This window comes from Eptatretus burgeri, chromosome 9 (genome assembly GCF_056783735.1).
Source record: "Eptatretus burgeri isolate ZD-2024b chromosome 9, Ebu_testis_v1, whole genome shotgun sequence".
Classification (NCBI taxonomy): Eukaryota; Metazoa; Chordata; class Myxini; order Myxiniformes; family Myxinidae; genus Eptatretus; species Eptatretus burgeri.
In genome coordinates this window covers 105,320,218-105,331,723 of record NC_140969.1, presented here as the reverse complement: position 1 = coordinate 105,331,723, position 11,506 = coordinate 105,320,218, and the positions used below count along the sequence as shown (strand labels likewise).

At 48.9% G+C, this 11,506-nt stretch overlaps 1 protein-coding gene across 2 annotated transcripts in view; it reads left to right on the top strand.

The window, feature by feature from the left end:
* Nucleotides 1-10,007: 10,007 nt before the first annotated feature.
* LOC147020836 (dnaJ homolog subfamily A member 1-like) overlaps nucleotides 10,008-11,506 on the top strand; it is a 44,353-nt gene continuing 42,854 nt past the window's right edge. The window contains exon 1 of one of the 2 annotated variants that reach the window (XM_085896505.1): nucleotides 10,008-10,134. The gene's annotated coding sequence lies outside the window, so the exon portion shown is untranslated. The remainder of the gene's footprint in view (nucleotides 10,135-11,506) is intronic. The other variant, XM_085896506.1, reaches the window with a different exon arrangement.

Here is an 11,506-nt window from a genome sequence, read left to right as displayed (position 1 = left end):
TAAGGTCTTCAACCAAGCCAACAATTTCGCCCCAAGTTGTAGCAAAAGCAGTATTTTCATTTCGTATTTCAGACACAATTTCCTGTGAGAGAAAATAATAATGTATTAATTAAGTTATTTAATTATTAAATGAGTATGCTTCAATCAAAGTTTGAAAATAGGAAAATAAAAAATCTTACCTCAATAGATAAGAGGTTTGAATCCAGTTCATCAACTTGAAGGTTTAGTTCCATACAAGACAGAGAGTTCCAAGGAACACCAAAGTCATCCCACTCAAGGTCTTCAACCAAGCCAACAATTTCCCCCAAGTTGTAGCAAAAGCAGTATTTTCATTTCGTATTTCAGACACAATTTCCTGTGAGAGAAAATAATAATGTATTAATTAAGTTATTTAATTATTAAATGAGTATGCTTCAATCAAAGTTTGAAAATAGGAAAATAAAAAATCTTACCTCAATAGATAAGAGGTTTGAATCCAGTTCATCAACTTGAAGGTTTAGTTCCATAGAAGACAGACAGTTCGAGACAAGCACACAGAACACCATTGCCAGCAAAAACAAATGTTTAAAATGGAGCCTGGGTTTGAAGCTTTTATAGAGAAAGACTGGTGGGTGTGGTTTCCTCTGGAAATTCCCTGGGCAAGCCTAGGCAAGCCTTCATTGGGAAATTTTTCAAAACCATAACATCCTGTAATTTTCTAGTGATTTCTTTGTGAGTCAGAGATGAACTGGAAATGATGTAAGAGTGGGCGGGGCTTAGCAAAAGTAGGCGGAGCTTAGGAAAAGTGGGCGTGGCTTAGAAAAAATACCTTATGAAAAGTGGGCGGAGCTTAGCAGAAGTGGGCGGGGCTTAGGAAAAGTGGGCGTGGCTTAGAAAAAATACCTTATGAAAAGTGGGCGGAGCTTAGCAAAAGTGGGCGTGGCTTAGAAAAAATACCTTATGAAAAGTGGGCGGAGCTTAGCAAAAGTGGGCGGGGCTTAAAGAAAAGTGGGCGGGGCTTAACAAAAAATAACCTGTGGCTCAGGAGGTGGTCAAACAAGAGCATTAAGAGAAGTTTATCATTTCGTAATGGCACAAATGGGGTATCTTAAAAAATATAAAGATTCAAATGTTTTGTTTGTCAATATTTTAGATGGGGATTATTGTGCAAAGAAAATTAAACTATTGAAGGAATTTGAGAATGAACAAATCTTTATAGGTTCAATGAGTGAGCTGTTCAACCCCCAGGTGTTCAATTCAATGAGGTTCAACCTCCAAGTTAAAAGGGGAGACAAATAAATATACCTTGGGATAAAAAGGGGGGTTTATTTTTAGGGAAAAAAAATATGAATCGCTGAAAATCCCCCATTCATTTACATGGGGAAAAGTGAGCCAGAATCAGTATTCTTACCCTACTAAGGTGAAGGAGCGAGGCCACGGGGGATATAAACGGCTGCGTTCGTCAGTCAAAGCAGTTCGCGGTTGGGAGTTCGTGGAGCCAGTGAAGAGTTGGGACGAGTCAAGAGAGGAGACGGAGAGGGCGATTGGACGGAGCTGTGGAGAGGTGGCGGCGGCGAAGGCGGTCGAGGGGGTGCTCGCGTCGGAGTCGGGGAGCTGCGGAGGGAGAGGCCGGCGGCGCGACCGAGGCTGTGGTGGAGACGCTCGTCGCGGGACCCGAGACAGGGAGATATCCTCCTTTCCCCCGAGCATCTACAACCCCCTCCTGTTTCCCCCCGCGCTGAGATAGTGCGACAAGGGGGCCCCTTTCCCACCCCCTACCAGACACTGTCCGCGAGGCCCGCGGAGTTGGGGCGCCACCGCCACTTTGCGTCTCATCATCAGACGGGTAGGCCTGACGCGGTCTCGGCCCCAGGCCCGCCTCATCCTTGAGGGTGGTCCTTTTCTTTTGCTTTGGGTATATGTGTTGTCGGCGCCGTCTGTGAAGTAAAATTGCATAAGTGTTGCCGTGTGCTCGGTAGTCGGATAGCTCTGCATTGTCTTCTTCTTTTATATTTGCTTTTTGTGTAATATTGTGTGTTTCTTCTCCTTTTACATTTGCTTTTGGTGTAATTGTATATGTGTGCTTTCCGTGTGCCATCGCGAAATAAATGTGAATTATGTTGAACTGTTTTCCCGTTTCGCTTCGTCTTTTGTTTCATTGAATCTTCATCTTACTTCACGTAAAGGGTTGGTAGTGGGCTGAATACGCCCGATAATTAATCGAACCGTCGAGGCCAATGATAACACCGCTCGGTTATCCCGATAGTACGGAACAGGTCGCTTAAAGTGGCCCGTGTCCGAAGTCGACCTGCGGCGAGGTGCGATCGCCCGGTCTACCCTCCGTGTGGGTACTTAGGTAGGTCGAATTTGGCGAGCAACCCTATCCCACGCGGGGGGCCGATTGGCACGATCGTGGTGAGGCCGAAAGGTCCACCCGTGACTGGTTCCCGGCGTTAGTCCGAGAGGGTCACGACTGGATTGTCCGTCCGGTGGGCGACGTGCCGCGATTCGAGTTACGTGGCCGTTCGCACGCCGGCGGGCGCGAATCCGCAACAATATAGTTAAATCGAAATAAAATAAAGGTCATTAAAAATGAATTCCAGAAGTTTACCTCCAAAAGAGTCTTTGGTATGATGTGAAGAAACTTTGAACACAGAACTAAAAAAATAGTGATGCACCTGTTTTAACCCTTCATTCATCCACACCTTGACTATTGTGTGTAAATTTGGAGTCCCCATCTATGGACAGGTAAAAAGGTACCAGAAAATTACTGAATGACGTAAGAGATTTAACCTGACTGTTAGAAACGAAGAAAACACGGGAAACTGCTCCGAACTTACCGCACCTTCCACCAGGTAAACACCACAAATGAAGAGTTGCTTGGTGAAAGAACGGAGTATGTGTGGGTACGAGTGGTCATTCACTGAAATTAAAAAAACACCGTGCTCAGCTGGACGTCAGGAAATGCCTCTACAGCTATAGCGTGGTAGAATATATGAGCAGATGGTGGAGTAACCACCAAATCAGTCACAATCCTCTAACAAAGAACTATTAAAGTATGTGCTTTTATCAAGGGATATATAGTGGTGCGGAGTCGGGGTTCGAGGCTTGCCACGACGGGAAGCGCTCAGGTCCCTCTCGAACGACGGGTCCTGAGGCCGCCGGGCACAGATAACTCCGCACACCAGCAGGTTGCGAAGCAACCATGAACTCCGATTAGCATGGCCAATCAGGGCAGGGTGACACGACTTCACGTGATACCTCACTTGTGGACGACCGGTCAATTCGGGTTACGTGCCCTCAATGCGTACTTGCGTTTAACTTATTCCATCAGGTACAGCCGAGCAGAGCTGCCTAGTATGCACCGGCTAACAAAAGAGATTGTTGGGGTAGAACTTCCCAGTTAAGCTACCGTGTGGACCATTGGTCCCCAACCTGCAGCCCGTGGAGTCCTATACTGCGGCCCGCGAGGACTCTCCAATCAAAACACATTTCCATGTAGCAATTTTAAAGAGGTTTACACAATGCCACTGCCGGCCGGCGCCGTGACCTGAAAAGCCTTACACAATGCCGCTGCCGGCCACTGCCGCTTACCGCCGGGAGGAATCAAATCAATTTGATTTTACCTTCCGGCATCTTGCGGCAGTATTTAAAATTAATTACACCCCGAACGGAAATTTGTTCAGAATTACAGTGCGTGAACAATCGATCGATCGAATACATATAAAATTTATCAATTATAAAAACAATACTCCAATAAACCCCAAACGTTGTATCGATTTCTCAATTTTTTCTTCGATTTTTTTCTGGCTCCCAACATCCTTGGGAGTAGTGAATGCGGCCCGTGGGATCAAAAGGTTGGGGACCACTGGTGTGGACCATGTTGAACAAATGGAGGACAAAAAAACGAAACAGAGCTGGGTACATTTATAACAAGCAATTTATTACAGCAAGGTGAGGAAAATTTATATGGCACATTTAATGGGTTTATTCATAAAATGGACAGCAGTAAACAAGGAATTTGTGTGTGCGGCAAAAGAAAACAGTTATTTATAAAAAAAAAAGAGACAAAGTGCAGGAAAACACAGTTATTTATAAAAAAAGAGACAGTGCAGAGTTACCCAAATTAACTTCAACAGTCTTACTTATGATACTGTTACGGATTTGGAAGCCTTATGCACACAAACAGACAGAGTCCCATAGTTCAGTTATTTTGATAAGTATGCGTACAGTTTGAATCCATCCCCTATGTCTAATAGGAATTTCGTGTGTGCACGGTGAGTTATTTTATAGTTAGGTTATTTAAATCTCCAGATCCCCTCCACTTGCGGCCACAGTATCTTTCAGCGCTTGCGACCTCACCTCGCGGCCATAGCATACGAGGCGAGGTTCTCGCGTGTTTGATTCGACTTCCTCGAATTGGTCTGCATTCCAACACCACGAGGCAAAATAGTTATTTCTCTAGCAAGAGGGGTACAGACACGCGTAGAGGAGGCCGGGTTTTCCCGGCTCGGCCATAACCCGACTCTACTGTGAGATGACTCTACTGCTCCACTTTGTGTTCGTTTATCGCCACCGAACCCCAGCCCACAACAATATAAACACCATCACACACACACGCACGCACGCACGCACGCACGCACGCACGCACGCACGCCTGAGGAAATTAGAGGGAGCCCAGAAAGAAGAGAAGAAGTTGAGGCGACCTCGTTGTACCTGGCGCGGTCGATGAAACTATGCAATCCAATTGCTTTGGAAAGGGGGAGAAGGGAGAAAACTGGGGTGTCTACAATGCATGAGTCAGGTCAGGTATGGGAGCATGCGCCGGAGCAGCATGTCGTTGCGTCCACTTTCCGCCGGGACTGCAAGGACCTCCATCTGGCCATCCCCCAGGCAGATGCCTGGCCCATCCCCATCTCCTTGAGATGCTGATCAATCTGCTGCAACCACGAGGCACGTGCTCAGCCTATTGGCCTCCTCCACTCACGAGGCTCTTCGTTGAGAGAATCTGGTGAGCAGGATCAGCGTCAGCAAAACGAGCCACATGTCTATACAGCCACAGCTGATGCTCACGCACTATGCAGGTAACAAATATCTTTTGAGTCTCTCTCAGCAACCACTCGTTGGACACAAAGTCCGACCAGCGAGAGCCAAGGATTCTCTAAAGAGACCTGGTACCAAAGGAATTAAGTCTCCATCTCAGAGTCCAAGTCTCACATCCACAGAGCAAGACTGGAAGCACCAGGGAACTGAAGACTTGGACTTTTGTCCTCCCGCACAGGTACTGGCAGCACCACACCCCATTATCCAGTGAATCCATGACTCCGCAGGCCTGACCCAGACATCTATTGACCTATGGCTCACAGCCAGCAAAGACATGAAGGTCACTGCCAAGGTAAGTGAATCTCTCGGTGACTTCAACATCCTCACCACAAACAGGCACAGACAGGAAAGCAGCATCCAAGATGTCATTGAAAGCCTGGATCTTAGTTTTAACCCAGGAAAACCAAAATCCCAGCGGCTCCGACTCCTCATTCAGCACCTCGAGGGCCCCCAAAAGGATATCTAAAGTCTGCACAAAGATGACTGCATCATCTGCGAAATCAAGGTCCGAGATCTTGACATTCCCAAAAGATGCACCACAGCTTGATCTGTCCGACATCCTCCCCAGAATGCAGTCCATACAAGTGCTGAATAGTGTGGGGGTGAGAACACACCCCCGATGAACTCCAGTAACAATTGGAAATAAGTCAGAGATGGCATCACCACATCTCACAGCACTCTCAGGACTGGAGTGTAGTTCAGACATCAAATTGATCAGTTTTGGTGGCACCCCACGAAGACCAAGAATCGTCCAGAGGGCATCTCGATTCACTGAATCGAATGCTTTTCAGAGATCAACATAGGCTGCAAGCAGCCCCTGCTGAAACTCTCGTCTGCGTTCGGTGAGGACCCGAAGAGCAAGGATACGGTCAATCGTTGACCTCTTTGGTGTAAAGCCCGACTGCCTGGACGCTGGTGCTCAAGTCGTTGGTGGCGAACCCTACCAATAATTATCCGAGCAAAGACCTTGCCCGGCAGTGAGAGCAGCGTCACCCCACGGTAGTTGTTGCAGTGTTGGTGATCACCCTTCCCTTTCCAGAGAGGGACAACAAGGCCCCTCTTCCAGTCAGTTGGGGATGATACTTGTGTTCCAGGCAGAGCACAAAACTGCATGCAACGACACGAGTGCAGCATTTCCACCAGCCTTGAGAAGTTCAGCATGGATGCCACAGATCCCTGGAGCTTTACCCCATTTCAACCGATTCATCTTAGCCCGTATTTCCACGAATGAAGGTGGACCACAGTTGATTGAAGGGTCAGCAATAAGGATGGTAAGAACCCTGATGTCCAACTCGAAGGCTGGTGGATCAGCCTGGTACAATCGCTCAAAGTAACTGGCCCAGCGGGCCTTCACTTCGGACTCCTCTGTCAAGAGCCCACCACCCTCTGCTCTAACTGCAGTACACCGAGGGATGGGCTTGGATGAACGCAATGCGCGAATTCCCCTGTAAGCAGGACGAGAATCACTTAACCACAGGTGATGCTCCACCCCCTCACAGATTCCTCACACATAGGCCTCCTTGTCCACCGTTGGCACCCGTACAGTTTCACGCCTCAGCTCCCTGAACAGCTCAGCTCTGCCATTCAGCCTGGCCCAACGACTCTGATCAATGGTATCCAGTGTCCCTTGAGGGACAAAATTCTTCTTTGCCCTGCGGTGAGTTCCAAGACATCTTCCAGCAACATCAAGGACGGTGGTCGTGAAGGCGCTCCACAACTCTTCAGGATCCCACAAAGTACCCAGACCCCCCAAATCTCCATTCAGCCTGTTCACAAACTCCTCAGCTACCTTCTCATTTTTGAGCTTGCCAACATCCAGCCGAGGCTGGAATGGTAACATTCTCCTGGATTTAAGGTGCAACTTAAGAGTTGCTCCAACAAGCCCGTGGTCGGTATTGCGCACTTCGATAGACCCTGCAGTTCTGGATCATCCTCCAGTGACCATCAATGACCATATGGTCAATCTCCTTTGCCGCACCGCCAGCATTGGAATACCAAGTCCAGCGATGAGCTTGTGGGCGCTGAAACCATGAACTGGCCACCCTAAGTCCATGACTTCTTGCAAAGTCAAAGAACTTAGTGCTATTCTGGTTCATAGTTCCTGACCCATGGGGACCAACACACACGTCTCATAACCATCCCTATCAGTTACAGTCGATGCATTGAAATCTCCCAAGACTAGAAGTGTATCTCGTCTGGGGCACTGATCAACCATAGACTCGAGCGTGGCGTAGAATGCATCCTTCACAGTGAGATCACTCGCCTGTCGGAGCAGAAACAGAGACCAGGGAAATGACACCGAAGGAGTGACGAATCCTTAATCTCATAATACGCTCGTTGACCGGTGTTACCTCAATTATCATTGGGGTCAGCTTCTTGGACACAGCTACAGCAACTCCTTGGGTATGGTAACCATCAGAGCGACCAGACCAATAGTAGGTGTAACCACCCACCATTATCTCACCGCAATCCGGTCTCTGAACCTCAGAGAGCTGCAATCCCGATGTCCAAACGCTTGAGCTCAGATGATAACAGAGACAGGTGATCATCCTCTCTTAGGGATAGGACATTCCAGGCACCCACCCGAAGGGACCGCCTCAGGTTAACCCAAGGAGACCGCCGTCTGGTGGATGACACCTCAGCACCACTCCGACACACTCTCCCGCAATCTGACCCAGGGATGTTACCCCGTGGTTTCCCTCCTATCAAAGATTGGGGTTCCCGAAGGCTTTGCCCTGTGAAGGGAAGCGTCACAGGAGGTCCTCCCACGGAGTGGGTTTTCAGATTTTTTTTTTCTGCTTTTGGAATGTTTTGCAGTCTGACTCCATGTAAATTTGTACCATGTTGCACCACCTCCAGGTGGGGGAGGGTATTACAAGTGTCCACCATTTACAGTGCAGTGTTCCTGTCCCCACATTTTCCAGTGCAGTGAGGTGTTTTGGATGATAAGCAGTCGGTATATTTTTGCTTCATGCACTAAAGCCGGGTTGGTGTTTTTTTTGCCTCTGCAGAGCTGTCAGTTGCCTATACACCGCCCAAATAAAGGTATGCATCAGAAGAACGTGTTGCATGCTTTTTTTTTAACCCAGGAACAAGATCGCCCGGAGGGCGGGTACTCTGCTGGTATTTTCGATACAAGCTAATAACGGACAACTGTGTGTTCCCTCGGTACGTTTCTCCCTTACCTCGAATCCTCCCCATCTCTGTTCGATCTGTCTGTAATTTTTTTAAACTTTAATTGACCGCATCACGAAGATCGACACAGTGAGATGCCCACTGGAGCACTTCTGGAACTTCCAAGGGACCACTTCTGTTAAAAAAATATCGTAACCCACACCACTTGCACTATAAATACTGCCACATACCACGAAAAAACACAAGACCACTGATGGGCAGAAGCAAATCAGATGCAAAGAGGATGGCAATCTCCAGGTCTCGTGAGACTCAAGAGCAGACACAGGCTCGGTTTGAGGATCAACATCCTGATCCCGAGCTGGCCTCCAAAGCCAGTCACCGGTTGGGCATCCTCCATCATGCAAAGTCCTTCCTCGGCACACCTGAACTCTTGACCACGTACAAAGCTTTCATCCACAGACTCGTGGAGTACTGCTCTCCCCTCTGGGCTGGTGCTCCTGCCTCTCACCTTTCTCGGCTTAACGTCGTGGAAACCAAGGCATTGAGAATCATTGCTATCTCCCGCGATAAGGCTGAGTCTTTGTGTCTGTCACTCTCTCACCTCAGGAACGTCGGTAGTCTTTCTGTCTTCCACTGTCTCCTCTCTGGCCTCCCCCTGCTCTTTCTGATATCTGTCCCGCCCATATTTCCGCAGGGCGCTGAAGGTCCACCAGCAACCCCCTTCTGGTTAAACTCCCAAAATCAAGAATCACTGCTCACCTTCTCTCTTTCATTCCCACACTCTCTTCAATCCCATTCTTCCCTCCAGGTATTCAAAACAGCTGTTCACCACTATCTCATATCTTCCCCCATCCAAAACCTCAATCTTTTCTACCCCCGTTAATCCACCCCAATCCCACCTCCTTCATATTCCCTGCTTTACTTCCTGAAAGTCCCGATAGTGTCCACCTTGTATTCCCCATGTTCCCCGCCCCATCCCTCTCCCTTCCACAGATCTCCTAATGTCTCTGTTCCCCACTGTTTTGTCCTTCCCTCTCCCACCCCTCTTGTCTAATGCTACCCTTGTTATATGTTCTTTGTGTTTGCTCTTATACTAGTCTTCACATTGTATGTATATATATATATATATATATATATATATATATATATATATATATATATATATATATATATATATATATGTATAAAAAAACATGCAAGATGAGCAGCCTCCACGTCAGCTGAGACTATGGACCAGACACCGGCTTGGGGTGAGGATCAATGCACAATCACAGCAGCCTCCAGGTCAGCATAGACTACGGAGCAGACACCAGCTTCGGTTGAAGATCAATTTACAATCACAGCAGCCTCCAGGTCAGCTGAGACTACGAAGCAGACACCGGCTTGGGTTGAGGATCAATGCACAATCACAGCAGCCTCCAGGTCAGCATGTTGGGCATCCTGAAGAGGTGAAGCATTTTGATGCAAGTCTAAGATTGGAAAGTTTCACGCAAAACCACGAGGCGAACATACCGCGTGCGTGCGTCCGTTCGTGCGTGCGTCCATGTAATTGTTACATTTATTTTTATAAACAGCTTTTGTTCGTTTGTTTAAATTTTGTTTTATGCACGCTGCAGTACAGGTGGAGTAATACGCGTGTGTAATTCATCGCGTTTTGACCGAGTATTTATACATATTTATTATATGTTTATATTTTTGGATCGATCGTCGCACTTGTAGTAACATTTCAATGTGATGAGAGTGGAAATTTGCTGATAATTTCGAAATAAGTTTACGTTTAGTAGTGGAAGTAGAAGTGGAAGAAGAAGAGTAACCGGAAGTAGTCATCCTTTCATTTCTGTCCTCGAGGAGTTGCCGGCTCATTCCGCGTCATCGCGTCGTGGACGTGCTTTCCGGTCTTTTGATTGAGTGAAGAAGGTGTGAGTGGGTTCGCTCGTCCGTTTCCTTGTTTAATGAGTTTTATACATTCTCCTCATCGTACGTTTTTAACCCGTGTGTGGATAATTGTATTTTATATGTTTATAATGGTGGTCCGAGTCCGGTGTCTGAGAGAATGAAATGTGATCGCATCACGTGATACGTGGGCCCTATGGGACGGCTTTGTGAGGGTTTCATATGGTCTATTGTCTGTTTGTCTGTCTGTCTCTGTCCGCCACGTGTAGTTCCAGGTGACTGACCTTGGCCTGTGTCGTCACAAACAACTCAGATTATGATGAACGTGGAACGGAAAACGAATGTAGATCCCTGAGGCCTGTTGTACGTTGGCGGAACAAATGAGTTTATATATCCACGATGGAGGCTCATGGGAAGGGGGGAGGAGAGGAGAGGATGGAAGGGGGGAGGAGAGGAGAGGAGAGGATGGAGGGGAAAAGGGGGAGGAGAGGAGAGGATGGAGGGGAAAGGGGGAGGAGAGGAGAGGATGGAGGGGAAAGGGGAGGAGAGGAGAGGATGGAGGGGAAAGGGGAGGAGGAGGAGAGGGAAGGGGAAAGGGGGAGGAGGAGAGGGAAGGGGAAAGGGAGGAGGAGAGGAAAGGGGGAGGAGGAGAGGGAAGGGGAAAGGGGGAGGAGGAGAGGGAAGGGGAAAGGGGGAGGAGGAGAGGGAAGGGGAAAGGGGGAGGAGGAGAGGGAAGGGAAAGGGGGAGGAGGAGAGGGAAGGGGAAAGGGGGAGGAGGAGAGGGAAGGGGAAAGGGGGAGGAGGAGAGGGAAGGGGAAAAGGGGGAGGAGGAGAGGGAAGGAAAGGGGGAGGAGGAGAGGGAAGGGAAAGGGGGAGGAGGAGAGGGAAGGGGAAAGGGGGAGGAGGAGAGGGAAGGAAAAGGGGGAGGAGGAGAGGGGAAGGGAAAGGGGGAGGAGGAGAGGGAAGGGGAAAGGGGGAGGAGGAGAGGGAAGGGGAAAGGGGGAGGAGGAGAGGGGAAGGGGAAAAGGGGAGGAGGAGAGGGAAGGGGAAAGGGGGAGGAGGAGAGGGAAGGGGAAAGGGGAGGAGGAGGAGAGGGGAAGAGGAAAGGGGGAGGAGAGGGAAGAGAGAGGAGGAGGAGAGGGAAAAGGAAAGGAGGAGGAGAGGGAAGGGGAAAGGGGGAGGAGGAGAGGGAAGGGGAAAGGGGGGAGGAGGAGAGGGAAGGGGAAAGAGGGGGAGGAGGAGAGGGAAGGGGAAAGGGGGGAGGAGGAGAGGGAAGGGAAAGGGGGAGGAGGAGAGGGAAGGGGAAAGGGGGAGGAGGAGAGAGGGAAGGAAAGGGGGAGGAGGAGGGAAGGGGAAAGGGGGAGGAGGAGAGGGAAGGGGAAAAGGGGAGGAGGAG